Source organism: Pristiophorus japonicus, chromosome 7 (genome assembly GCF_044704955.1).
Source record: "Pristiophorus japonicus isolate sPriJap1 chromosome 7, sPriJap1.hap1, whole genome shotgun sequence".
NCBI lineage: Eukaryota > Metazoa > Chordata > Chondrichthyes > Pristiophoridae > Pristiophorus > Pristiophorus japonicus.
The window spans coordinates 166,639,236-166,665,999 of NC_091983.1; the positions used below are offsets into that span (position 1 = coordinate 166,639,236).

Genomic DNA, 26,764 nt, shown 5'->3' on the forward strand with positions numbered 1-26,764 from the left:
AGACAACAGAGATTCCACTCCCTCAACGTAAAGCTGGTTTGCATCCATAGGCAGCATATCATGCAGGTCTGTGCTCACTATCCCAGCAGCAGTCATGACTCTTTCCACCTGCACCTGTCCTCTGTGCCTCCTTTATTCCAACCAGGCCACCAAGTTACAGGCTGGCTATTGGGCGACACGGGTTATTCCCTCTGGACATGGCTCATGACTCCAATCAGAAACCTGGGTACAGCTGCAGAGTAGCCGACAATGCGAGCTATATCCAGATTTGTGGTCATCTGCTGAATGCTCCACAACTTCACTGTCATGAGGGAACAGCCCTTACCATCCCTTGGGCAGTAACAAGTACAGGAGAAGGAGGAGGAAGAGGGTAAGACAGAAAAAGAGGAGGAAGAGCAGGAGGAGAGGCAGCGATCACCAGAGCCCCTCTCTGCCCAAGCTCTCAGGCAAGCTCATTGAGGAGCACGTCAACTAAATCCCTCCCATTCCCCATTCACCAACAGTCCCACAATCCATACCTCTCTTCTTACAAGCTCTATCCAATTGCCCTCCTTTACTCCAAATATTTTGATCTTGCCCTCATTTCACTACAAAGACAAATACCAAATCTGGATCAAAAAATAAATTTGTCAAACAAATTATGTCCCCATTGACAAAAAAAATAGTTAATCACCCATGTGCAAGCTCTTAATGCCTGTCTTGTGTTGAAGGTTGAAGGCTTCCATTGAGGATACATCAGAAGGACGTCCTCAACTAGCTCTGGGCCGAGAGGGCCTGCTTACAGACTGCAGTTTCTCACATTGGGCTGCAGCAGTCTGGGCTGGCTGACTGAGTGGCACAAGCAAGGGCACTGGTGATGTATCTGGTGGGGGAGCAAGCATGCTTTCATTGTGAGAGAGGACAGCAGGCACCTCTCCCAGGGAGCCAAGGCCACTCTCCTGGGGTGATGCCTCAATATTCCTCGGGCTCTACTGGAGAATAGAGTGCAGGAGTAAAATGGAAGCCCTGGAAGCTCCTTTCAACAGTGGCCTCCAAAGCCAAGATGGCAACGTCCAATCTTCTATGACAGAAGTGTGAACTGCCACAGAAGCTGTCAGACTTGTCATAAGATGCTTCATCACAGTGAGTTCCACTGTGGAGCTGATCACTCAATCCATGTTGAACAGAGTAACAAAAAAAACAAGATCTTGAGACAAGTTGGAGTTGGAATCCTCTATGCTCCATCCTCCATCATGCACAAGCTCCCTGGATGGCTGCCCAATCCACCAAGCATTCCCCATGTCAGACCATCAGCCTCCTTTTGTAGTGTGGGCCCTCAAAGTCAGCATCTGACTCCTCTGCAGCAGAACTAGGATGTGACCTCGCACTTCAGCAAGCTGGCACCTGTGGCATCCTATCCACTTGCCCCAGCTCCTGCACACTTGTGCCCGGTGAGTCACCATATGCAGATACCTCCCCTAACCTAGCCTCTCAAGTTTGCGTGGTTTCAGAATCTGAGTGGGTGCTTGCGAGAGTGAGATCATGTGACAGTGCACCTTCAGAAACATTGAAGAAAAGAAAGAAAGACTTGCATTTATATAGCGCCTTTCACAAAGCTCAGGACATCCCAAAGCACTTTACAGCTGATGAAGTACTTTTGAAGTGTAGTCACTGTTGTAACGCAGGAAACACGGCAGCCAATTTGCGCACAGCAAGCTCCCACAAACAGTAATGTGATAATGACTAGATAATCTATTTTTTTTGTGTTGATGATTGAGGTATAAATATTGGCCAGGACACCGGGAATAACTCCCCTGCTCTTCTTCGAAATAGTGCATGGGATCTTTTACATCCACTTGGGAGAACAGATGGGGCCTCAGTTTAATGACTCATCCAAAAGACAGGCTCCTCTTCCTCCACTGGCTGAAGGCAGCGATATTCTGAACAGCTGAAATGTAAGAAAGGGACGAGAGTTAGGTTGTGGTGTGAGTGAGAGCAGAGAGACAGAAGTGTTGAAAATATCTGCAGCTTGTTGTGCAGAGTGTGTGGAATGAAGGAGAAGTGAGAAGATTCAAAGAGGGTTCAGTATAATGAAACCCTGTGTGATGTCTCCTCCAGCATTGTCTGAGGCCACAGCCTCCACTCTGTCCCTTCCCATTATAGCCCACTTGAAGCGGGGGAGAGGGTGTGCAGAAGGACTCTTCCTCCTCCGATGGCTGCCTGTTGACTTGTTATATCTGACTTTCTCCTGCAAGAAGGTGTTTAGTGTATTAGTGACAGTCTTGAGAGGTGTTTGGTGAATGAGACTGTTATGTGGTGAATAGCTGACAGACTGTGTGTGAGATGTGAGCTGTAAGTAAAATGAAGTTTGAAATAGTGCTGAGTGTGTGAGCATGAGGAGATGTTTAGTAAGCTTTGGTGCAGTGATTGCAGGACAGTGCAGTGAGAGAGGGCGGTGTTGTGAGTGTTATAATTAATAAGGCTGTGAATGGTGCAGCTGAGAGCTGAAAGTATTTTAGCAGTCTTCTTACCTTCACAATTACAGTTAAATCATTGAATTTTTTCCTGCATTGCAGTCATGTTCTTGGGCCAATGCTCTTGATGTTGATATACTCAGCAACCTCTTTCCACTGCCTCTGTATTAACAGTCACAAATAAAAATTGGATCTCTCACTTAACTAGCTAATGATAAGCTTTTTTAAAATTCTGACATGTGATAACGTCTTTATTAAACAATGTGTAAAGGTTCAAGGGCCGAAATTGGCCCCTCTTTAAGGTCATTACCGCCTCTAAGAGGCCGTAATGAAGTGGTAAGGCCTTTCCGACCGGGGGTAGGTGAGTGGGCCGACCCCATCCGAAACTGCCCCCGGGTTGGGGGAGGCGGAAACAAGTTTCTGCTCTGCCCATGTTCCCGCACCGTTGGGCACCTGCCGACCTCTTACCGTCCGGCAGCAGCCCTTTTCCGCCCCGTGAGGGAAATTGCCCCAGGGTGCCTCCAACAGCTTTTCCCGATGGGAAGCTGCCAGTGGCTGGGCGGTGTGTCCACCTTTAAAGGGTAGGGCGCACCGCCGTCACCACCATTTTATTTTAATTGTTGGCCGACTCTGAAGTCAGCCCGACAATGGCAACCACAGGATCGGTCGGGCTGCCAACAGGCCTCCCGGCGTACTCTCTTGGGTACCGGGCCGCTGGCACGGTCAAAACCCTCCCTGGCAGCCCAGTGGGCGCTACTAAAGTGGCTGCAGAGCTCGCGGCGACCCTCCCCTTTAACTGAAGGAGAGGGACGTGCTGAACGATGCAGCACGTCTACGTCGCGCTGACATCATCAGTATCGCGTTGACGACACTGCCCGCCTTCCGCCCTGCTCCCACAACACTTCCGCCCCGCTCCCACAACACTTCCGCCCCAAACACCGCCCGGACAAATAAAAACATTTACAGAGGCCAATTTCCCACTATTCGTTGCTCCATGGATTGGGGCAGAGAATAATTACTTAATGCGAATTATCCGCCTCGTTTGGGGCGGAGGGTAATTTCAACCTCACAAAGTCTACTGGGTAAAAATTCACCTCCGCCCGAAACGGGGCGTACCTTCTGTTTTTTAAAAAGTTTTTCTCCGGTGCATGCGTTGCGGCAGAGGTGCCATCGATATTCGGCAATTGGATGGTTTTTTTATTCGGGGCGGATGTCGTTGCGGCTGAGGGGCAGAAGTGCCCTTGCAGCGGCTTGGCCGCCCCGATCACTCATCAGCGCCGCGTTGATGACATCAGCACGTCGCTGATGACGCCAGCGCCGGTCGGTAAGGGGTCGGCGCATGCACGCCGTGGCAGGAAAATGGTCCCCTACACCGCTCCGCCCCTGATGAAGGGCAACTTGCAAAATGGCGGCCCCTTCGCAGAGAGTCAGCGGCTATTCCGTGCAGCCCTGTGTCTGCTGCTTTCAGACAGCCAGAGCCCTTATCGGGGGGCGGGGGGGACAATTTCAGCCCCTACAGAACTACAGAAAATAATTTTTGCTTCCCCAGTTTGATGAGTGAAGCAATCTGAACCTAAGACAGCAAGCAGTCAATTGGTTATTGTTGTGTATCTGTAAAGCATGCACTCCCATGTTCCGCCACCAGGGAGCTCATCTCCTGAAGTCCCAAGGGATCCCAGCATCCCTCAGGAGCACTGTATATAAGCCAGCCCCTAAGGCCTGTTCCTCACTCTGGAGTGTCTTATTAAAGACTGAGGTCACTGTCACTTTAACCTCCCTGTGTGCAGCCTCATCTGTGTTAGGAACACAATAACTGGCGACGAGAATACGAATCCAACACAAAGATACAGCAAACTGGGCATCCTGGAGAAGTTCTTGGAGGGTGAGGACTGGGAAGCCTATATCGAATGGCTAGACCAGTACTTTATAGCCAACAAAGGAGAAGGAAGCGCTGCAAAAAGGAGAGCGGTCCTCCTCACAATCTGCGGGGCACCGACCTACAGCCTCATGAAGAATCTTCTGGTTCCAGTGAAACCCACAGATAAGTCGTATGAGGAGCTGTGTACACTGGTTCGGGAGCATCTTAACCCGAGGGAGAACGTGCTGATAGCGAGGTATCGGTTCTACACGTGCCAGCGATCTGAAGGGCAGGAAGTGGTGAGCTATGTCGCCGAGCTAAGGCAACTGGCAGGCCAAGGTGAGTTTGATGGCTACCTGGAGCAAATGCTCAGAGACTTTTTTGTACTGGGCATCGGCCATGAGACCATCCTACGAAAACTTTTTGACTGTAGAGACACCGACCCTCAGTAAGGCCATTGCGATAGCATAGGCGTTTATGTCCACCAATGATAACACCAAACAAATCTCTCAGCACACAAGTGTTAGCAATGTTCATAAATTAACTGGATCTGTGTTTGCAAGCAGAAATGTACAGGGCAGAAACCACGAGTCTGCAATTGCCAGCAGGCCTCAGGTGACCCAGATGACTCAGAGTCCCCAACAAAGGATGAATGCAAGGCAATTCACACCTTGTTGGCGTTGTGGAGGCTTCCATTCAGCCTATTCATGCCGCTTCAAAGGGTATGTTTGCAAGAACTGTGGAACAATGGGGCACCTCCAACGAGCTTGCAGATGAGCTGCAAGCTCTGCAAAACCTACTAACCACCACGTGGTAGAGGAAGATTGGTCCATGGTGGATCAAAGCAATTTCGAGCCTCAGAGAGAGGAGGCTGAAGTACACGGGTTGCACACATTTTTGACGAAATGTCCACCTATAAAGCAAAACGTAAAATTGAATGGCTTACCCGTAGCCATGGAACTGGACACTGGCACGAGCCAATCCATCATGAGTAAAAAGATGTTTGAGACACTGTGGAGCAACAAGGCATTCAGACCAGCCCTGAGCCCCATCCACACGAAACTGAGAACGTACACCAAAGAGCTTATCACTGTCCTGGGCAGCGCCATGGTCAAGGTCACCTACGAGGGCATGGTGCACGAACTGCCAATCTGGATTGTCCCGGGCGATGGCCCCACACTGCTTGGAAGGAGCTGGCTGGTCAAAATCCGCTGGAACTGGGATGACATCCGAGTGCTATCACATGTCGATGAGGCTTCATGTACCCAGGTTCTTAACAAATTTCCTTCCCTTTTTGAGCCAGGCATTGGAAACTTTTCCAGGGCGAAGGTGCAGATCCACTTGGTCCCAGAGGCACGACCCATTCACCACAAGACGCGAGCGGTACCTCACATGATGAGGGAGAGAGTGGAAATCGAGCTGGACAGGCTGCAACACGAGGGCATCATCTTCCCAGTATAATTCGGCGAGTGGGCCAGTCTGATTGTTCCAGTACTCAAAAGTGATGGCACAGTAAGGATTTGCAGCGATTATAAAGGAACTATTAATTGTTTCTCGCGACAGGATCAATACCCGCTACCTAAGGCAGGCGACTTATTTGCGATGCTGGCAGGAGGCAAGACGTTCACCAAGCTCAACCTGACTATGGCCTACATGACGCAGGAGCTGGAGGAGTCTTCGAAGGGCCTCACCTACATCAACACACACAAGGGACTGTTCATCTACAACAGATGCCCGTTTGGAATTTGGTCGACTGCAACGATCTTCCAGAGAAACATGGAGAGCCTACTCAAGTCAGTACCACATATGGTGGTCTTTCAGGACGACATATTGGTCACGGGTCGGGACACCGCAGAGCACCTACAAAACCTGGAGGAGGTCCTCCAGTGACTGGATCGCATAGGGCTGCGGCTGAAGGGGTTGAAATGCGTCTTCATGGCAACAGAAGTGGAGTTTTTGGGGAGAAAGATCGCGGCAGACGGCATTCGGCCCACAGATGCCAAGACAGAGGCTATCAGGAACACTCCCAGGCCACAGAACGTCACTGGGACTTCTCAACTATTTTGGTAACTTCCTACTAGGGTTAAGCACCCTCTTAGAGCCCCTACATGTGTTATTGCGCAAAGGTGAGAACTGGGTATGGGGAAAAAACCAAGTAATTGCTTTTGAGAAAGCCAGAAACATTTTGTGCTCCAACAAGCTGCTTGTATTGTATAACCCATGTAAAAGACTTGTGCTAGCATGTGACGCATCGTCGTACGGAGTCGGGTGTGTATTACAACAAGCTAATGTTGCGGGGAAGTTGCAACCTGTCGCCTATGCTTCCAGGAGCTTGTCTAAAGCCGAGAGGGCCGACAGCATGATTGAGAAAAAGGCATTAGCGTATGTGTTCAGGGTAAAGAAAATGCATCAGTACCTGTTTGGCCTCAAATTTGAGCTGGAAACCGATCACAAGCCCCTCACATCCCTGTTCGCAGAAAATAAGGGGATAAATACTAATGCCTCAGCCCGCATACAAAGGTGGGCACTCGCGCTATCTGTGTATAACTATACCATCCTCCACAGGCCAGGCAACGAGAACTGTGCGGATGCTCTCAGTCGGCTACCATTGCCCACCACGGGGGTGGAAATGGTGCAGCCTGCAAACTTGTTGATGGTGGCGGAGCCCGCTGGTCATGGAAGCGTTTGAAAATGATAAATCACCTGTCACGGCCCGCCAGGTTAGGACTTGGACCAGCCAAGATCCGCTGCTGTCCCTAGTAAAAAACTGTGTACTGCATGGGAGCTGGGCCAACATTCCCGTTGAAATGCAAGAGCCAATCAAGCCGTTCCAGCAGCGAAAGGACGAGCTGTCCATTCAGGCAGACTGCCTGTTGTGGGGTAACCACGTAGTACTACCAAAAAAGGGCATGGAGACATTCATCTCGGATCTCCACAGCACACACCCGGGTATAGTAATGATGAAAGCGATAGCCAGATCCCACGTGTGGTAGCCCAGTATCGACTCTGACTTAGAGTCCTGTGTACGGCAATGCAGCGTATGTGCTCAGTTGAGCAAAGCACCCAGAGAGGCACCACTAAGATTGTGGTCCTGGCCCTCCAGACCATGGTCGAGGATCCATATCGACTATGCGGGCCTGTTTCTCGGTAAAATGTTCCTGGTGGTGGTGGATGCTTTTTCAAAATGGATTGAATGTGAAATAGTGTCGGGAAGCACCGCCACCACCACCATTGAAAGCCTGAGGGCCATGTTTGCCACCCACGGCTTGCCTGACATACTGGTCAGTGACAACGGGCCATGTTTCACCAGTGCTGAATTTAAAGAATTCATGACCCGCAATGGGATCAAACATGTCACCTCGGCCGCATTTAAACCAGCCTCCAATGGGCAGGCAGAGCGGGGCAGTGCAAACCATCAAACAGAGCCTTAAATGAATCACAGAAGGCTCACTCCAAACCCGCCTGCCCGAATACTGCTCAGCTACTGCACGAGACCCCATTCGCTCACAGGGGTGCCCCCGGCTGAGCTACTCATGAAAAGGACACTTAAAACCAGACTCTCGCTGGTTCACCCCAACCTGCATGATCAGGTAGAGAGCTGGCGGCAGCAACAAAATGTAAATGATGGTCGCGCCACTGTGTCATGGGAAATTGATCTGAATGACCCTGTGTATGTGCTAAACTATGGACATGGTCCCAAGTGGATCGCGGGCACGGCGATAGCTAAAGAAGGGAATAGGGTGTTTGTATTCAAACTAGACAATGGACAAATTTGCAGAAAGCACCTGGACCAAACAAGGCTGCGTTTCATAAACTGCCCTGAACAACCCACAGCAGACACCACCTTTTTCGAGCCCACAACACACACCCAAATGATCAATGACACCACGCCGGACCAGGAAATCGAACCCATCACGTCCAACAGCCCAGCAAGGCCAGGCTCACCTAGCAGCCCTGCAGGGCCAACAACACCAGAACAGACATTTGTACCGAGGCGGTCCACCAGGGAAAGAAAGGCTCCCGACCGGGGGGGGGAGTGATGTTGTGTATCTGTAATGCATGCACTCCCATGTTCCGCCACCAGGGAGCTCATCCCCTGAAGTCCCAAGGGATCCCAGCATCCCTTGGGAGCACTGTATATAAGCTGGCCCTAAAGCCTGTTCCTCAATCTGGTGTGTCTTATTAAAGACTGAGGTCACTGTCACTTCAACCTCCCTGTATGCAGCCTCATCTGTGTTTGGAACACAATCGTTATTGTGAAACGAGGGGAGCTGTAGAACATTTGTCATAGAATCATAGAACCGGATCATAGAATGATACAGCACAGAAGGAGGCCATTTGGCCCATCGTGCTTGTGCTGACTCTTTGGTAGAGCTATCCAATTAATCCTACTCCCCTGCTCTTTCCTCATAGTCCTGTAATGTTTTTTCCTTTCAAGTATTTATCCAATTCTCTTTTGAATGTTACTATTGAATATGCTTCCACCACCGTTTCAGGCTATGCATTCCAGATCACAACAACGCGCTGTGTAAAAAAAATGATTTGTCATGTCGCCTCTGGTTCTTTTGCCAATCACTTTAAATCTATGTTATCTGGTTACCAACACTTCTGCCACTGGAAACAGTTTCTCCTTATTTACTCATCAAAACCATTCATGATTTTGAACGCCTTTATCAAATCTCCTCTAATCTTCTCTGCTCTCAAGAGAACAACCCCAGCTTCACCAGTCTCTCCACATAACTGAAGTCTATCATCCTGGAACCGTTCTAGTAAATCTCTTCTGCACCCTCTCCAAGACCTTGACATCCTTCTTTAAGTGTGTTGCCCAGAATTAAACACAATAATCCGGCTGAGGCCTAACCAGTGTTTTATAAAGGTTTAGCATAACTTCCTTGCTTTTGAACTCTATGCCTCTATTAATAAAGCCAAGGATCCCATATGCTTTTTTAATAGCCTTTTTAAAAATTTCAATACAAGTTGAAGTGTACATTTGTAATTTCTAACTTTCCAGCAATGGGCTTTAATAAGGAACACAGTGTAGCCTGCCAGGATTTAAAAACTACTGCTACATCAGGACCCTAATTTGCCTATTTGCTTGTACCAAGAAAAAAGCTTTAATGCACATTGATTTGGTCATTAACCATTTTTTTAAATCACTAAAAATCTTAGATTAGAAATGACAAAAAATTGAACTATTTGTAAAATAATTGACTTTAAATGACTGATTTATATTTCCCAATTTTCAATATTACAATCGTTTTCACCTTGTAAATCTACAATTTACCTGCACTAATATTTAATAGACTTTGTATAACAAAAGTGGCACGTACAATAAGCTGAAGTGACTCAAGAGTGTTTTTTATAAGAACTCAAAATTTACCAGAAAAGTACAGAGAAAGCAGATGATTACAAAGCCCTCTGAAGTATACAAGCTCCAGAGACCTGAAAGTACAATCCTTTTACGTCTTCAGAATATACTTTTACCATTCAGTTTAATATGATCAAAATGCCATTGACATTAAATATACAATGTCAAAACCCTCTCGTGGATTGTAATTGACAATGTTTTGTTCAAAACTATCTTGAGATTGAAAATAAATAAAATACTGGGTGAAACCCTTCCACATAAACATTTTATGAGCTTGCGTGTAGGTTGTGGTTCCTGCAGGGGATTAATGAAGTACAGTATTGACCCATAGGCAATGGAAACTTTAAACAATTAGTAGTGTAACATACCTACAAACTAAACTGCTGTCTTCTGCAGTATCTGAGTTAAGAGAAATTGGATTTCTCACCCACCATTTTGTTATTGCATCTGTTCCGGATTACTGTTTTATCTTGTTGTTTGATCAAGTAGAAAAGCTGAGAACATACTACTTGTGTTACCTACTGTCACTGAAAGAGTACCTTATAATTTCTGATTCGTAAGATTTAATATACTGATAATTTTTCAAAAAACATCTCTTGGTAGTATTTCAACATTTATATATTTCCAAACAATAACTCTAATATCAGTGAAACAAAAAGGTTTGCACGACAGTTTTTTTTGTCTAGGTAGGAGTGCATTTGCTACTGGTCTTTCGAGTGATGAATTGGTTTCCAGACAAAAATAAAAATGTTTATTTTACAGACACAAGTTGCAGCGGAGGCTTGGCAAACACATGGGAGTGTATTGTTTGCCTGCCATTTTGTTAGGGTTATAGTTCAGAGCCTAAAATTAAGGGAGAAAAACAATTTTAAAAGAGGTCATGGAGATTTTCCCTTCAAACTGCATGCAGCATATAATGCCATTCCTCTGTAGCACTGTAATATATTTTGAGTAATCCCACAATTTCTTGGACCAAGAACTAAATATAAATTTTAAGTGAACCCATTAATATAAATTTAGTAATATGTACTGCCAAAACCAAATGAATTGTCTTCACTAAGATGCTTCAATTTACTTTAAAGATGCTCAAAACAACCTTCATGTCTTGTTAACTGCATGTGTACGAAGTGATACGTCACTTCAATAACTTTAAAATGCGCTACAGATTACAGTTGTCATTCATGAATATTTTCCCTCATCAGAACCACATAGCTCATTTGCATATTCAGAAAATATGGTACATCAGCGCACCAACAAATGTAAACTAACTCAGGACATTTTGGCAAACTTGATTAAACATTTCCTTATTCTCTGGGTTTGAAAAGGAATATTTTAGGCACGATCAGTGTGTTGGACCAAGCATATGAATATTTTAGGCACGATCGGTGTGTTGGATCAAGTATATGAATATACTGTGGTTAAAAGTGATTTGTTTGTCACCTCATTAACTTTAAAACACTTTACAGTTTTTGATCAAAACCTAACAAAGGATTTCCTCTCCCCAGAATCTTTCCTCCTCTTATATTTAAATAAGGTGGAAATTGTGATATATATTTGAGTGGCCATAAACACTAACTTGTGACCTCAATAAATAAAATACTTCATTAAATTTTAATTTTAATCACTGATAAGTGATAGCTACGCATTAGACGCTGAATTTGTTAAAGAAAAATACATTTCAATGATCAGTAACTTGACCCCACCCCCCCCCGCCCCCCGCCAAATGTTATACAGAAATTATACAGTCAACAAAAACATTTAAAATTTTTGGGACTTATTACATAGCATCCATAATGTCCATGTGCTTAATGATAGCATAAGAGCACAAACCCTGAAACATCATGTTACACTGAAAGTGCTAGAAGACAGTTTTGATGGAGTACATATTTTTGTAAATTGGGCCCTTTCAATTTACAGTAATGTTTTATTTTGTTTTTCTTGCTCATAATATTTTAATTTTGAAATCATTTCTCAAGCCTTCTGTTTCAAATCATTTTGTTGGGGTGAGAGGGGGAGTTATCTATGGAAGCATTGCACGCATTTCTATTACAAATTTATTTTTAACAATACCATCGCTTAATTTTGTAAAGTTTTCTATCATTCTAGAAGAGACGGCAAGGTTTTTGGTTTTCTCCTAATGTATAATTTTGAGCCATAACAAACTATGCGGGTGACCTTTTTGGTTAGTTTCTAGGCAGAACATGTTAAATAATGCACATTTCCTAGTCTGGACTGGGAACCTTGCAAATCCCTATGTCATCATCAGCATTATTTAAAAGATGGCATACACATTGACATCTGGGAGCCAATTCATCATTTAATTAAATTATCCTGTAATGAAATCTTCTGTAATGAGATTAATCTAAATTATTTATCAGGCGCTGACACAGGCGCAAGACTTGGTTAATAATGAATGAGGGTTCTGTCTGTTCTGCTTCCAAAAGTAGGACTCACTTCAGCCACTAAAATGTGTTTTATTTTGATATTACAATAATGTTTAACCAATCTTATTTCAGAAATATATTGTGGGATGGCCTGATTTTTTTGGGTGGGTGGGAGGTGGAATAATCAAACATAGTTAGTATTTGCTACATTTCCCTATACAGTAGGACATGAGTCAGGCTGTGGGTCATATTTCTCCCTGTCAGGAAGGTGGTTTGCTTGTTTGCAGAAAGGCTCCAGGGAGAATGTTTTACAGTGCCTGCAAGTAGGTAACCATGGTAACAATCCTATATGTTTTTTAAAAAATGCAAATTTAAAGAACAGCTCTAATGTTAACGATCAGTACACTGGAGGTTTTGCAAATATTGATTATTAATAACTGATTTTGTGGATGACTGAAAATATCTTGATGTTATTAAGAGAGCCAAGATTTCTCAAACTCCTTTATTAACGCTGCAATATTTACAGGGAGTGTGTTGTCTTTATTCATGAAAGAGATGTTGTTATGCAATGCTTGAATGGCATGGAATGAAATATTTTTTTGAGCAAACACAGAAAAATAACATCCTAAAAGTGCATGGAACTGAAAACCTCACGATGTAGTACTTATGGCGCCATCTACAGGACCAGTCCAGTAACATACCTGCTGACCTGTTAAATAAAAAATCTATGCTCTTGATGTTTTTTTTTAAATCTTTTATTATGTTCCATTTTTCAAAACTATTCTTTCAGTGTTAAAATCTTTTGAAGTTGCAACATGTGTTAATACATCAAAGTAGGTAGCAGGGAGGGTGTATCAGTATGGAGTTATTTTATTTCAATTGTTGCAGTTTTACATTGTCAGGTTTTGATCTTTGAGCAATTTTAGAATGAATCTTTGGATTTTCCTTAATATACCAAAATATTTTAAATTAACCCCAGTATCGCAAAATACTAATGATTAGCATAATGAGATCAAGCGATGTTGGAAAAATTTAACCCATGAATGAAATATCTTCTTAATTTGGCTTTTCCTTCATTTACTCCTTTTGTTAGACCAAACATCCAGAAAATGTTTGCTTCAGTACGTGTTTCTAAACCTCATTGACTCATGGAGCCCGATGGAAGGTATAACAAATACTTTTAGAGTATTAATAACTAACTCGTGCCTCTTTCTTGTGTGTTAGAGATCTGCACTGTTTTTGAAAGTGGAACTTCATTATGTCATCAGAGCAAAGATAACAAAATAAAGTTTAACTTCTATTTGACAAAAAAGATTGTTGCTTAAATCAACTACAGTACCACTAGAAAGTAGACATTTGGCTAAATGCAAGGAAATTCCATAAATTTCTTTGATTTGCCTGTATTCCATTAGGTTTCTGGCAGTATCTTTGAGTAGTTGGCCAGGGCTGATGTTTACCTGTGTGCTGTTGAAGAAATATGACAAGGGCTGCAGCTAATAGCATTCTAATTTTTTTTTGGTAGTCTAGGTATTTCCTGAAGGGATCGACGCTTTCAGACAAAAATGCTTCTTTCTGCAGACAGGGTGACTGCTGAACTGTGTTTCCACAACACAGTTTGCAGACTTATCCAGCAGTCCTGACTGCAGCACTACTTGTACACTGCCTCTTACAACTCTGGTAGTTTGCTGTAAAACTAACTGACTTGCATATGCTGTATCTGAACTTCATCTTTTGTTCTCAGGTGATGTAGTAGTCTTTCTTTTGGTGTTGTAATCCATGTTTCTTTCTTGCTTTTAGCATAGCCTTCATGTAACTGATGTGCCACAAATTAGCCAAGTTACTTTGGCTGTATCTACGACTGCACCAGAATTCCTTCAGAAGTTGACAGTACGTTTAAAACAGACTGTGACTCAGTCAGATATTCTGTTCATTTTATGGACAGCGCGTGCAGTTTAAAATAGGTTTTGAACACAGCGCACATTGCCTGGTACACAAAGTTTTACACAGGTGCTTATGCTTAATTTTCTGTGGAGTGAAATATCACTTTCTGGTGACTGAAATATTCCAGGAGGACCCCGTTCAATGAATATGTTGTATAAATAAATTTAAAATATGTGTTTTTCATTCAGCAGAAGTTGCCCTTTTTAATTGATAGCACAAATCATTTTAGTAGATCTATACATTGTGCAGTGCAATTTTTTTTTAAACCATGAAACATTTAAGAGAATTTTCAGTCTCCCAAGATCCTTTCTAATAATAAAGTGCTTGAGTTGTCAAAGTGACGGCACAGATGTTCTAATCTGTACTGACACAGCTTCCTAACGCAGCACATCAATCATGTGTTATTAGCTTTAATAGAGCTTGGACATTTTCCGTCACTTAAACATTGCAGTGGTGACAAAAGTGAACTAGAAATGTGCTGCAGGTGTAACTTTCACTCAAAGCCCAGTTGTGACAGGCGTTTCAGGGTCTCCACCAAGGAGGAAGGGTGCCATCTTCAGTCTCTTCTCTCCTTTGTTTAAGTCAGTGGCACAGTGATTTTGTGTGAGGTTAGTTAAACTATAAATGTTGTACTAGTTTAATTGGTGCAGCAGATTTTTAGAGAAAACTGTTAAAAATTATTCTGGTTGCCTATATATTGCAACTTGGTGGATTTCAGAATTTTCTTTTTCAGTTGAAGCCTTCTGTTTTAGTTATTTTCTATGGTTTAAGTTTTCAAATTGTTGGTGAATTTTTGAACTAAAGCTAAAAGAAACACTGTTCCTTTTTCACCAACATATTTTTCCATTGAATTCCTGAAAATATTAGCTAGAAATTCAATTAATTGTAATAAAATTCCAAAGTTTCATATAAAATCAAGTTCTGGATCCATTCTTCCAAGATTAAGTTTCTCGAAGTAATTTGTAAAAGAAGTAACAAAAAATGTGGTAAAGTTTGCAAAAATTCTTCGATGTTTATTAAATTTATAGATGTTTCATTTTTAAGAACCAAAAAATTGACACTGCTTTATTAAGCAAAACTAAAGTAAAAGAAAAAAACACTTTATCCTGAAGGAAATTTTGACTAATTTTTAAGCAGCTCCGCAAAAATTACATTGCATTCTTGCAAAAAATTCTAAATTCCCTTCTGTGAGTGAAACTTCACATGCTAAAGAGCAGATGCGTCACAAAGTGACAGCAGGCGAGCAGAGGCTGGGGATGTGGCTACACCAATGAGCCCTGGGATAAATGCAGCACATTATATATCCAGAGAAAGACAGGAGCTGTTGACTAGGTGACCTCTGAATGTAAGTCAGCTTGCTATAAACAGAAGAGTGTGGAAAGCTATTGGTCAGCCTGAAACTTGTTTACTATTCTGACTATCCTCATGGTAAACTTAAATCAACAGCGCTGAACCTTGGAACATGATTACAGCTTTAAAAGAGAGGAAATCAGCAGAGAAAATAAAAACAATATTGTTGCGAAAATAACCACTTGGCAAATTGAGAAGCTGCAGTATGTTTGTAACATTGAACTGGTGACTATACCGACTAAGTTAAAGAAGAAAAAATATAATATCTTCCTTGCAGAGGTAAAAACAAAATGAACATTTTGGAGTTTTAACTGAAGAGCTGTGTATTTTTCTGGTAAGATCTTACCTTCTTTTTTTTGCTTTGTTTCCAGTAAAACAATGAGACCGTTGTTTCACGTATCTGCCCAATGTCGAGGTAATTGAACAGCTTACCTGAGAATTGTTTCCTCTATTCCATTACAGACTGCAAGTCGCAGTGGATGATATATTATCATTGTCATTCCAAAGTCATTTTGTTAATTCCTTGTAGATTTAGCTCAGTAGGATGGAAATAGATTGTTTATAACCTGGGCAATTCATTTCTGGGAAAGTGAAAAAACAATTGTTGAGGCTGCTGGTGTTCTTCAGTAAATGCGTCGATGCGGTTTCTTGGTGAAAGGCAAGCTTGTGCTATAGAGATAAGTTACAGTATTTGTAAGACAAGAGTGTCCTGTTACTTTTGAATTACAGAACATATTTTTCAGTTCATTGTAGAATGATTTTTTCACTTGACACATTCAGACTCAATGAACTGTGCTTTTCAATGAGCCTTTCTTGTTGCAGTTTTTTTTTCCTTTTGTACTGGAGGGTAATTCTACCTTGCTTACAGCAAATGTGATCAGAAATGTTGGCTTTCATTTTATTATTGCGGACGAATGCTCTACTCTCCCTGCTGAAGCTGAGTTTTAGACTTGCTTTTGTTCAGTGCAAACCAGTAAAGAAGAAATCAGAATTTTTATGTCAGCTTATCTGTAATGGTGTCTCATAACAATTTGTTAGAAGGAAGTCAAGATCTACGGAGGGAGGATTACGTTACAAATCCGTTCTGAATCATTACAGATAGAAGAGGAGACCTAAAAGATTCAACTAAAATGTTTAATAAAATAAATAATTTAATTTCTTGTTAAAGTATAATAAATATGTTTAAAAAAATCAGTTAAATATGTTTCAAACATTTTCTGCTAGTAACGTACAAGAAATAATTTGCAACAATCTGCTGAACAATCAATCTCCTCCATCTTTAATTTGCTTACTTGAAGTTTATCCTAAAAACAAGACCTGGTTGTCAGAAATAGTATTACTGGTTGGAGTGATGCAGTCCTCTGTTTGGCATATATATCTGTTTAAAGTCGAGTTTCAGTTTGAAGAGCAACTGTCGGTGCTTGCAATCTGAGGCCATGTCATGAGTTGGCAAAATGTTTGCTGACTTCTTGAAAGTCTGCTTCATTCACGGGACACAGCCAGTGAGAGGTTACCACAGGAGTGTCTCGTTATCAGCCTAGTGGAGGAAACAGAATACCACAGACTGGGCTCTTCTGTGTCTGAAATCAGGTTTTCTCCTTTAGGGCTTTGGATTGTTTTGAGAACCTGGCTTCTGTTTTCATTGTAATAACAGGTATGGCAGTGTGTAAAGGAGGGAAGGTTTTCCTGTCTCATTTAGTTCTGTAGGCTATTGCCACGAAACTACAGAGCTCCTATATGCAATAGACTGATGTTGGGTGTTTAAAGCAAGCAGACTGTTATGTGGGCTGCCCAGTTGTTTTTCTTTCGTACACGTTCTTTTATGAAAGTGTAACTTAAAAATTTGGCTGTCGTGAAAAATATACTTGACGTTGTGTGTTAAAAATATTGGGGATATTATTTTGCCTAAATAATAGAGAAGTGCATGTTGAGAGGAATGTGATTAATGTTTGACACTTAGTTGAGAGTAAACTTTAATAATAATGCAAATGCAGATCATTTTGGGAGGGAATACTGTACAATTAGGTGTGATTTGACTTCTTTCTCTGTCGGTAAATGTATTTCAGTTCAGCTTGTACCTATCAAACCTTATATACTTCAGTGTGTCATTGAGTTTTAAATAAACCGTCTAGTATTTAGTTCGAAGCACAGCAATAAATATGTTATAGGCTTTATTTTGCAGGGAAATATTGGCAATGTTTTTATATAAAGCTGCTATGTTTTCTTTATCTCTACTAAGTAACTTTCTGGACTCCTAAGCTGCTCCTGTTATTAAGGTAATGGCTATAAAACAGGTTGCGATTACCGTTTCCAAACTGATAGAAAAAATAATTTTTGGAACCACATTTAAGTGGCTGCAACAATTTTATTTTAAACTTTAAAAATAACTTGATCGTTACAAAACTTTAGGCAATTTTGGCTTCCTTGTGATCATATATAATTCTGGTCTCTGATAAACAGTTTTAAAAATGGGTTAACTTTAATCTAGAATGTGAGGACATTCTGCATTGTTTACATCTATCACAATATAATGATTGTGATTACTGGAAAAATATCCAGACGTATAAAAATCAAAGCTCGGGCAATCTATTAATTTATTTCCTGAGAAAACAGAACATCTTTTTATCTAGTTAAAGGGCTCCTCAACTGTATTTCACTTTGATTGCTCATACTTACCATGTTCTATAATTATCACAAACTGTGGAAACTCACTTTATCATGGATATTGTGCATTTTACATATCAAAAAGTAATGCAGTAGTCCTCTTCATGATTTTATTGAATATTTGCCATTTAAAGATGGGATAGTTCATTTGTTGCATGCGACTCTGTGGGATACTGCGCTTGGAGTGAGAAGCCTAGTCCTGTGTTCCGACTAATGTGAGGTTTTGTTTTAAGTGTCGATTTTTATTTGAGTTCTGTTACTTCTTTGAATTCTGTTAAAACTATTTGTTGAGATATGCCTTCAATGTGTTCTTTTAAATCTATATATTTGGAAAATTACATTGTATTGTAGAAAACAACAGCACCACTTAAGGGTGTATGGAAAGCATTTTACTTAAACCCCTTATGTAGGTTTATTCTGTTGAAATAATTGAAGGTCATACCAGAAAAGGCAAACAAGGCTGAAGGAATTACAGACATCTTTGAAAATATTGCTGAAAAGTTCCATTGGTTTATAATTACCTAGAAATGAATTATTTATGGTTCCTCACACTTGCAGCAGATTGCAAATATTGCATCTGAGTATGTGACAACATCTTTTCAGACTCTTCCTGGGTTTACATTTGCTTTAGTTTCTAAAACAAAAAATATACATTTTCTATATTTTGTACTGACACAACATATAAAAGCATAAGTCTTCAATGCTCAATTTGAAACCTGTTAAATTGAAGTTTATTGGTAATTTTTGTTTTGAGGAGATTTACTTGATATTAAAAATGTAAAAATTGGTCATTTAGTTATTACAGTGTAAGGTCTCTGTAAATGATATTTTATCTTCTGCTTTAAATATTTTAATAAAATTGCAACAGAAATTGTGAAAACTACAAAATAATTCCCATGTGCAGTTACGTTAGAAGGTTTCTGAATGTTTTTGTGGGACTAGAGTTTTATTATGCTTAACTGAAATGATGACAAAGCGAGTATCATATTATTCATTGTAAGTTCTTTATAATAAAAAAAATTTTCAGTTGAAATTAAAATGCCAACACAATTTAAAAGCAGTACCTCATATTTTGCCATCTAAATTGCATTCATGCGTATAGTAACTGTAGTAGATCGATATAACCGTTGTTTTTAAAACCTTATGATAGTTTTGTGAGTCGTTCAAAGATAATCGGATTAAAGCAGAACACAAAAACACCAATGTGCAGTAAATGGTAGAAATTGCATTATCAGCAAAAGATAATGAAAAAGTACAGGTAATTCAGTTATTGTACTACATGGCCTATGTTTTATTCTTAAATCACAGAGGTGGTGTTTTAACTAAAAATCATTGCTTAAAGGGTTTGTTTTTTTCAGATATTCTATATATGCTCTCCTATTTATCCAGTTTCCATGTAACACATTTCAACTTTTTTTACAATTCCTCCCAGTTGTTTATAAATATGGTTAGGGAAGATAACTAAGCAATAAATGTATGAATCCTTGCATTTATGAGGCATTAAATGGTTCAAATGCGCTAAATAAACCCCGAGGCTACCAGGTTGAGCTATTTATTAGGGCATGGGGGCCGAATACTCTGGGGTTACCCTAGGTTTAGTATTGTAGTTGTATTCTGAGATTTTTTAATTAAAAGATAGCTTACCAAAATGGGCAGTAACTTTCTATGAAGAGAAAAAAAACTACTGTTACAACTCCAGTTCTGGAAAAATGTTGTCTCACAGTCAGGTTTAATTGTCCTGTCAAAATTTATCTTTGTATTTAGAGGATCTTTAATAGCTAATGCTAAAATCTATATAAAATCGCCAGTGTATGTGACACATTTTGTGTAGTTTACACAGTACTGCTATTTTTGTTGTGGTTGACTTAAGACCAATGAATAACTGGCACCAAGAGTTATTTTTTTGTGACTTGAATGTTTTCTTTTTCACAAGTTCAATTGTAATAAGCTTTAACCTTGCCAGCAGTTCCAGCTCTTTGGGCTGAAGATTTTTTTTAAATTTCAACTCACACCCTGAGTTCACACAGCTCATACTGAAACAAATCCCGATGTTACAGTAATACTCAGCTGTTAAGAGTCGGTTTATTAATAAGTAATATTAATGCTATAGTACAAAATCAAATATTTAAAAATCCAAATAAAAAGAAAATGTTTTAACAACTTACCTCTTGTCCTGTCTTCCCTATTGTTTTTTTCCTCCTTTCTCCCTCTCTTTTTAATATTTTACCTTTACTTTTACTCTATTTCTAGCAAATATCCTCGACCTAACTTTTTGATTTTGTTATATCAATTAATTTACTTATATTTTTCCCAGTACAGCTGTGCTTACTATCTGTGCAGGAGGTGGAATCCAACATTGTTCAAAATTGGCCTCTGATTGATCAGTCATCCTTGAGCCATCTCCGAAGGCCAATTGTTCAGTCAGCCAAGGCTCAGGACTTGAACATTTGACTTAGTTGCATCATGGATGTGCCCAGTCAACTTTGAAAAGTATTTTTGTTTGCTGGTCAAACTGAAAGCACTTCTCAGTGGCTCCAGCAGCACAACTATTCCCAACAGATAACTTACTTCCAGCACTTAAAGGTTAAAAAATGTCATATATTCTATATATTTTAAAAATAAATGAATAATATTTTCAACAACATTGGCATCCTTGACTCAGGTGAGCACAAAAATAATTACATTCCCTTACTATTAAGCTTATTATATTTCTGTTTGCCTATTCCAATAATTGGTGATGCCTCTGCTTTCAGTAGATTCACTATTTAACTATCTGTTCAATAATGTCAAAAAATATAGCTATTATGTTGGAAAGAACATGTGTTATTGATCTTTTAATGTGTTCAAAATTTTTGGAGTGTCAGGTAAAAAAATTCATGCAACTTCCATTTTGAAATTTGTCACTTTGAGGAAATGATCTGCAATGTTCAAATGTATATCAGCTTAGGTGCCACTGGCTCGTATTTTTGGTGAAATACAATCCATTTTGGAGATAATATTAAATTAATTCACAAATTAGCATGCATTGTTTTTAATTTTTTTTAAAATGTAAAAAAATTCTGTGCTTAAACATTTTCATATCATAAGAAAACAAAACATTTAAATTTATAGTCTCCTAATGCATTACCTTAATGAATTGTAATTTTACATGGCTTTGTATGAGAAGAGTATTTAATAATAGATTTAGCATAATTCTGGGGTTAATATTCTTTCAGATATGCATTCCATTTGTGACTCTGCTGCCCGTGTCCTAACTCGCAGCGAGTCCTGCTCACACATCTCCCTTGTGCTTGCTGACCTATATTGGCTCCTGGTCCAGCAACAGCTCGATTTTAAAATTCTCATCCTTGTATTCAAATCCCTCCATGTCCTTGCCCCTCCCCATCTCTGTAACCACCTCCAGCCCTTTGAGATTGCCGCGCTCATCCAATTCTGGTCTCTTGCACAGCCCCGATTTCTTTCATCCCCATCGTTGCCGGCCATCCCTTCAGCTGCCTAGGCCCTAAGCTATGGAATTCCCTCCCATTAAACTCGCTGCCTCGATACCTCTTTTTTCTCCTTTAAGACGCTCTTTAAAACCTACCTCTTTGACCAAGGTCATCTGCCATAATATCTCCTTATGTGACTTGGTGTCAAATATTGTTTGATAATGCTCCTATGCAGCACCTTGGAACTTTTTATGATGTTAAAGGCATTATATAAATACAAGCTGTTGTTGCGTATTTATTTTGTATACTTCCATGCAGAGTGCATATAAAGTATGCTGCTGTATGAAACTAATGGTGAATGATGTTTTCTAGATTTGTGGTAATATTGTAATAGTGCACTTCAGATAACAAAGAATTTGGAAGTTTTTCTTCCTTTTTACCTATAAACATTGTATTGAATAACAAGCTTTGGAACTGAAGACTTTGGGCCTGAAATTGCATTGGTTTCGACAGCGTACGCTGTCAGAAGCCTTCAGAAAGGCCCTGCAAGTTCCGGGCTTCCGCACGTGCTGCGCATGCAAGAAAACCCGGAACTTGCAATCTAGCATTAACAGATCCTTTGCATCCGCTACAAAATCACTTTCGCTGGCACAGAGTTGGACTATTTGCCCAGCGAATGCCCACGAAATGCTTACACCTAGTAAAAGCAGAAGTAAGGCCTGCTTTTACCAGCATAGGGTTAAAATTATATTTTTAAATAATTAAAACATACACATACATTTAAAATGAATTTAGGTAAATTTTGTCCAATTTTACATTTATTTTTCAAGGTATTAAATTTATGTTTTAAATGCTTAATTAAAGGGTCATCTAATTAACATTTTGAACATGGGAGCATTTATTTTTATTTAAGTGGTGTGAATCCTTATTTACTTGGGGATTTCTAATATGCTTATGGGGAATCTGTAGATAAATGTTTGGTTGACTGGGCCCGCGTGATCCCAGGGACGCTTGTGAACCACTGCACCCCTGGGATCCATGGGCCTTTACGTAGATCCGAGAAGGGAACTCCCTGCAGCTGTGGAGCCAAGAGGTAAGTACAGAAATCTTTAACGGATCCGCTGGTAAGGATCACAGCCTGCATGTCATTGTGAAGCAGGCGAAGGATGTTGACAAACTTTTGGGGGCACCCAAAATGGAGGAGGACACTCCATAAGCCCTCACGGTCGACAGTGTCAAAGGCCTTTGTAAGATCGAAAAAGACCATGTATTAGGGCTGGCGCTGCTCCCTGCATTTTTCCTGCAGTTGTCGTGCTGCAAAGATCATGTCCGTTGGTTCCTGGGGACGAAATCCGCACTGTGACTCCGGGAGGAGCTCCTCGGCCACAGGGAGAAGACGGTTGAGGAGGACTCTAGCGTCAACCTCCGAACCGGGGTCAAACATGGCTGCGTCATCGCTCCAACCCTCTTCTCAATCTTCCTCGCTGCCATGTTCCACCTCACAGTCAACAAGCTCCCCGCTGGAGTGGAATTAAACTACAGAACCAGTGGGAAGCTGTTTAACCTACGCCGCCTCCAGACCAGGTCCAAGATCACTCCAACCTCTGTCGTTGAACTGCAGTACGCGGACGACGCCTGCATCTGCGCACATTCTGAGGCTGAACTCCAGGATATAATCGATGTATTCACCGAGAGGTATGAAAGCATGGGCCGTACGCTTATCATCCGTAAGACAAAGGTCCTCCACCAGCCTGTCCTCGCCGCACAGCACTGCCCCCCAGTCATCAAGATTCACGGCACGGCCCTCGACAATGTGGACCACTTCCCATACCTCGGGAGCCTCTTGTCAACAAAGGCAGACATTGATGCGGAGATTCAACAATGCCCCCAGTGCAGCCTTTGGCTGCCTGAAGAAAAGAGTGTCCGAAGACCACGCCCTCAAACCTACCACCAAGCTCATGGTTTACAGGGCTGTAGTAATACCCGCCCTCCTGTATGGATCAGAGGCATGGACGACTTACAGAAGACACATCATTTTCCAACAGTCTATCAACTCTGGATCAGTTCCTATAGACTGGAGGGTAGCAAATGTAACACCACTTTTTAAAAAAGGAGGGAGAGAGAAAACGGGTAATTATAGACCGGTTAGTCGAACATCATTAGTGGGGAAAATGTTGGAGTCAATTATTAAGGATGAAATTGCAGCGCATTTGGAGAGCAGAGACAGGATCGGTCCAAGTCAGCATGGATTTGTGAAAGGGAAATCATGCTTGACAAATCTTTTGGAATTTTTTGAGGATGTAACTAGTAGAGTGGACAAGGGGGAACCAGTGGATGTGATGTATTTGGACTTTCAAAAGGCATTTGACAAGGTCCCACATAAGAAATTGGTGTGCAAAGTCAAAGCGCATGCTATTGGGGGTAATGTACTGACGTGGATAGAGAACTGGTTGGCAGACAGGAAGCAGAGAGTCGGGATAAATGGGTCCTTTTCGCAGTGACTAGTGGAGTGCCACAGGGCTCAGTGCTGGGACCCCAGCTCTTAACATTATACATTAATGATTTGGATGAAGGAATTGAGTGTAATATCTCCAAGTTTGCAGATGACACTAAACTGGGCAGTGGTGTGAGCTGTGAGGAGGATGCGAAGAGGCTGCAGGGTGATTTGGACTGGTTGGGTAAGTGGGCAAATGCATGGCAGATGCAGTATAATGTGGATAAATGTGAGGGTATCCATTTTGGTGGCAGAAACACGAGGGCAGAGTATTATCTGAATGGTGGCAGATTAGGAAAAGGGGAGGTGCAACGAGACCTGGGTGTCATGGTTCATCAGTCATTGAAAGTTGACATGCAGGTGCAGCAGGCGATGAAGAAGGCAAATGGCATGTTGACCTTCATAGCTAGGGGATTTGAGTATAGGAGCAGGGAGGTCTTATTGCAATTATACAGGGCCTTGGTGAGGCCTCACCTGGAATATTGTGTTCAGTTTTGGTCTCCTAATCTGAGGAAGGATGTTCTTGCTATTGAGGGAGTGCAGCGAAGGTTCACCAGACTGATTCCAGGGATCGCTGGACTGACTGGATCAACTGGGCCTTTATACACTGGAGTTTAGAAGGATGAGAGGGAATCTCATAGAAACGTATACGATTCTGACGGGACGGGACAGGTTAGATGCGGGAAGAATGTTCCCGATGTTGGGGAAGTCCAGAACCAGGGGTCACAGTCTTAGAATAAGGGGTAGGCCATTTAGGACTGAAATGAGGATGAACTTCTTCACTCAGAGAGTTGTTAACCTGTGGAATTCTCTACTGCAGAGAGTCGTTGATGCCAGTTCATTGGATATATTCAAGAGGGAGTTAGATATAGCCCTTATGGCTAAAGGGATCAAGGGGTATGGAGAGAAAGCGGGAAAGGGGTACTGAGGTGAATGATCAGCCATGATCATATTGAATGGTGGTGCAGGCTCGAAGGGCCGAATGGCCTACTCCTGCACCTATTTTCTATGTTTCTATCAAGTCGCTGGAAATATATCACCAACAATGTCTCCGCAAGACCCTGCAAATCCCCTGGGAGGACAGACGCACCAACATCAGTGTTCTCACCCAGGCTAACATCCCCAGCATTGAAGCACTGACCACACTCGATCGGCTTTGCTGGGCAAGCCACATAGTTCGCATGCCAGACACGAGACTCCCTAAGCAACTGCTCTATGTGGAGCTCCTTCATGGCAAACAAGCCAAAGGTGGGCAGCGGAAATGTTACAAGGACACCCTCAAAGCCTCCCTGATGCCTGGGAGACCATGGCCAAAGACCGCCCCAGGTGGAGAAAGTGCATTCGGGAGGACGTTGAGCTCTTGGAATCTCAATGCTGCGAGCGTGAAGAGGTCAGGCGCAGCGTGTGGTAAATCAGTCCCACCCCCCCCGCCTTTCCCCGATGAATATCTGTCCCACATGTGACAGGGTCTGTGGCTCTCGTGTTGGACTGTGCAGCCACCAAAGAACTCACTTTAGGAGTGGAAGCAAGTCTTCCTCGATTCCGAGGGACTGCCTATGATGATGATGACAGAAATATTTAGCGGTTCGGAGGTGTACTCACCGCATTTTCAGGGCCAATATTCTTTAACCCAGATGAGTTAAAGCACAGGCTAAAAGAAGTATCAACCTGTCCCTACACTTTCCTTACAGTGTGCTTCACCGCCCTGCTGCATTAATGTGTCATTTCCATTACCTCCTGCACAATCTATACCTATCCCTGTGGACATGTTCCTACTCAGAACTGGGTGTGACTGCCCAAACTAATTTCACTTAGGGTCAGCAAATCTTCAGCAAGCTGAGACAATTATTGTACTTTTTGGCCTGGATTTGAACTAAATGTCCCAGGGTTAAAAGGACAATATTGGAATTCCTTATTCCAGTTCCCCATAAAATTAAAATGTGAAATTTATACAGTAAAATAGTTGCTGAATAATAATGTTTAACCGACTTTTTGACCAACAGTTGGCCTACAAATTAAAGAGTATGTGCTGTTAATTTGTTTATTGTAAGCATACTGCACATATTGAATGCAAAACTGTATTTTGAACACTCAAATGAGAATTGCCCTTATGGTACATTTAATAAAACCAGATTCTATGGAAAGTAATGTTGGCCAATTTTACTTTTTTTTCCAAAACCATGATGAAATCCATCATAAAAAGCAGCAACCTGGAAGGACTCCCTCGGGAAAATTTAATATCCTTTGTTCCAGTATCAATCAATGGTACAGTATTGTGACCTATCTCCGACCTGCACCCCTTTCAAATGATAGGAGCCCCAATTTGTTGAATTTACCATCCTGCTTTAATAGCTGACTAATCTGTGTTCTGATATAACAATGATTCACTGGTAATATATTGTAAAGGGATATAATTGCAACACCTTAAAAATAAAAGTGGAGTAGACTGTGTTCGAAGAAAAATAAATGCCGTCCTTCAGGTGCATTGACAAGTGATATATTTGCACATAACATCCTGGATAATGCGGTCAGCGGTCAAGTAATGCACTCGCATTTATTACGCTTACAAGTGCCCACAGACTTTTCATGGGCTTTTGAATGGTAAATTATGGTAACCAGAGATCCTTTTCTGTGCGGTACCCTCTACAATGGATCTGTGCCGTGTGTGAGCAAGTAAAGCAACAGTATATCTCTTCAACCAATCAGGTTGAAGAATCCTCACTGAAATCCAAAGGCCTAGATATTAACAGGGACGAGTTGCATTGGTTTTGGGAGCAGAGTCCAGGTTTCTCAGCATGCCTTGGAGTTTTCACAGCATGCATTA

At 41.6% G+C, this 26,764-nt stretch overlaps 1 protein-coding gene across 15 annotated transcripts in view; it reads left to right on the forward strand.

Moving 5' to 3' along the window:
• The window catches only part of eya4 (EYA transcriptional coactivator and phosphatase 4), a 535,797-nt gene that overhangs the window by 268,801 nt on the left and 240,232 nt on the right, over window positions 1-26,764 (forward strand). For 2 of the 15 annotated variants that reach the window (XM_070885524.1, XM_070885529.1), the window contains exon 1: window positions 15,323-15,688. The exons of 11 other annotated variants lie outside the window; for them this stretch is intronic. The gene's annotated coding sequence lies outside the window, so the exon portion shown is untranslated. Of the gene's footprint in view, window positions 1-15,322; window positions 15,689-15,725; window positions 15,770-16,863; window positions 17,009-26,764 lie in introns of those variants that run through there. 2 more of the 15 variants (XM_070885530.1, XM_070885531.1) reach the window with 2 other exon arrangements.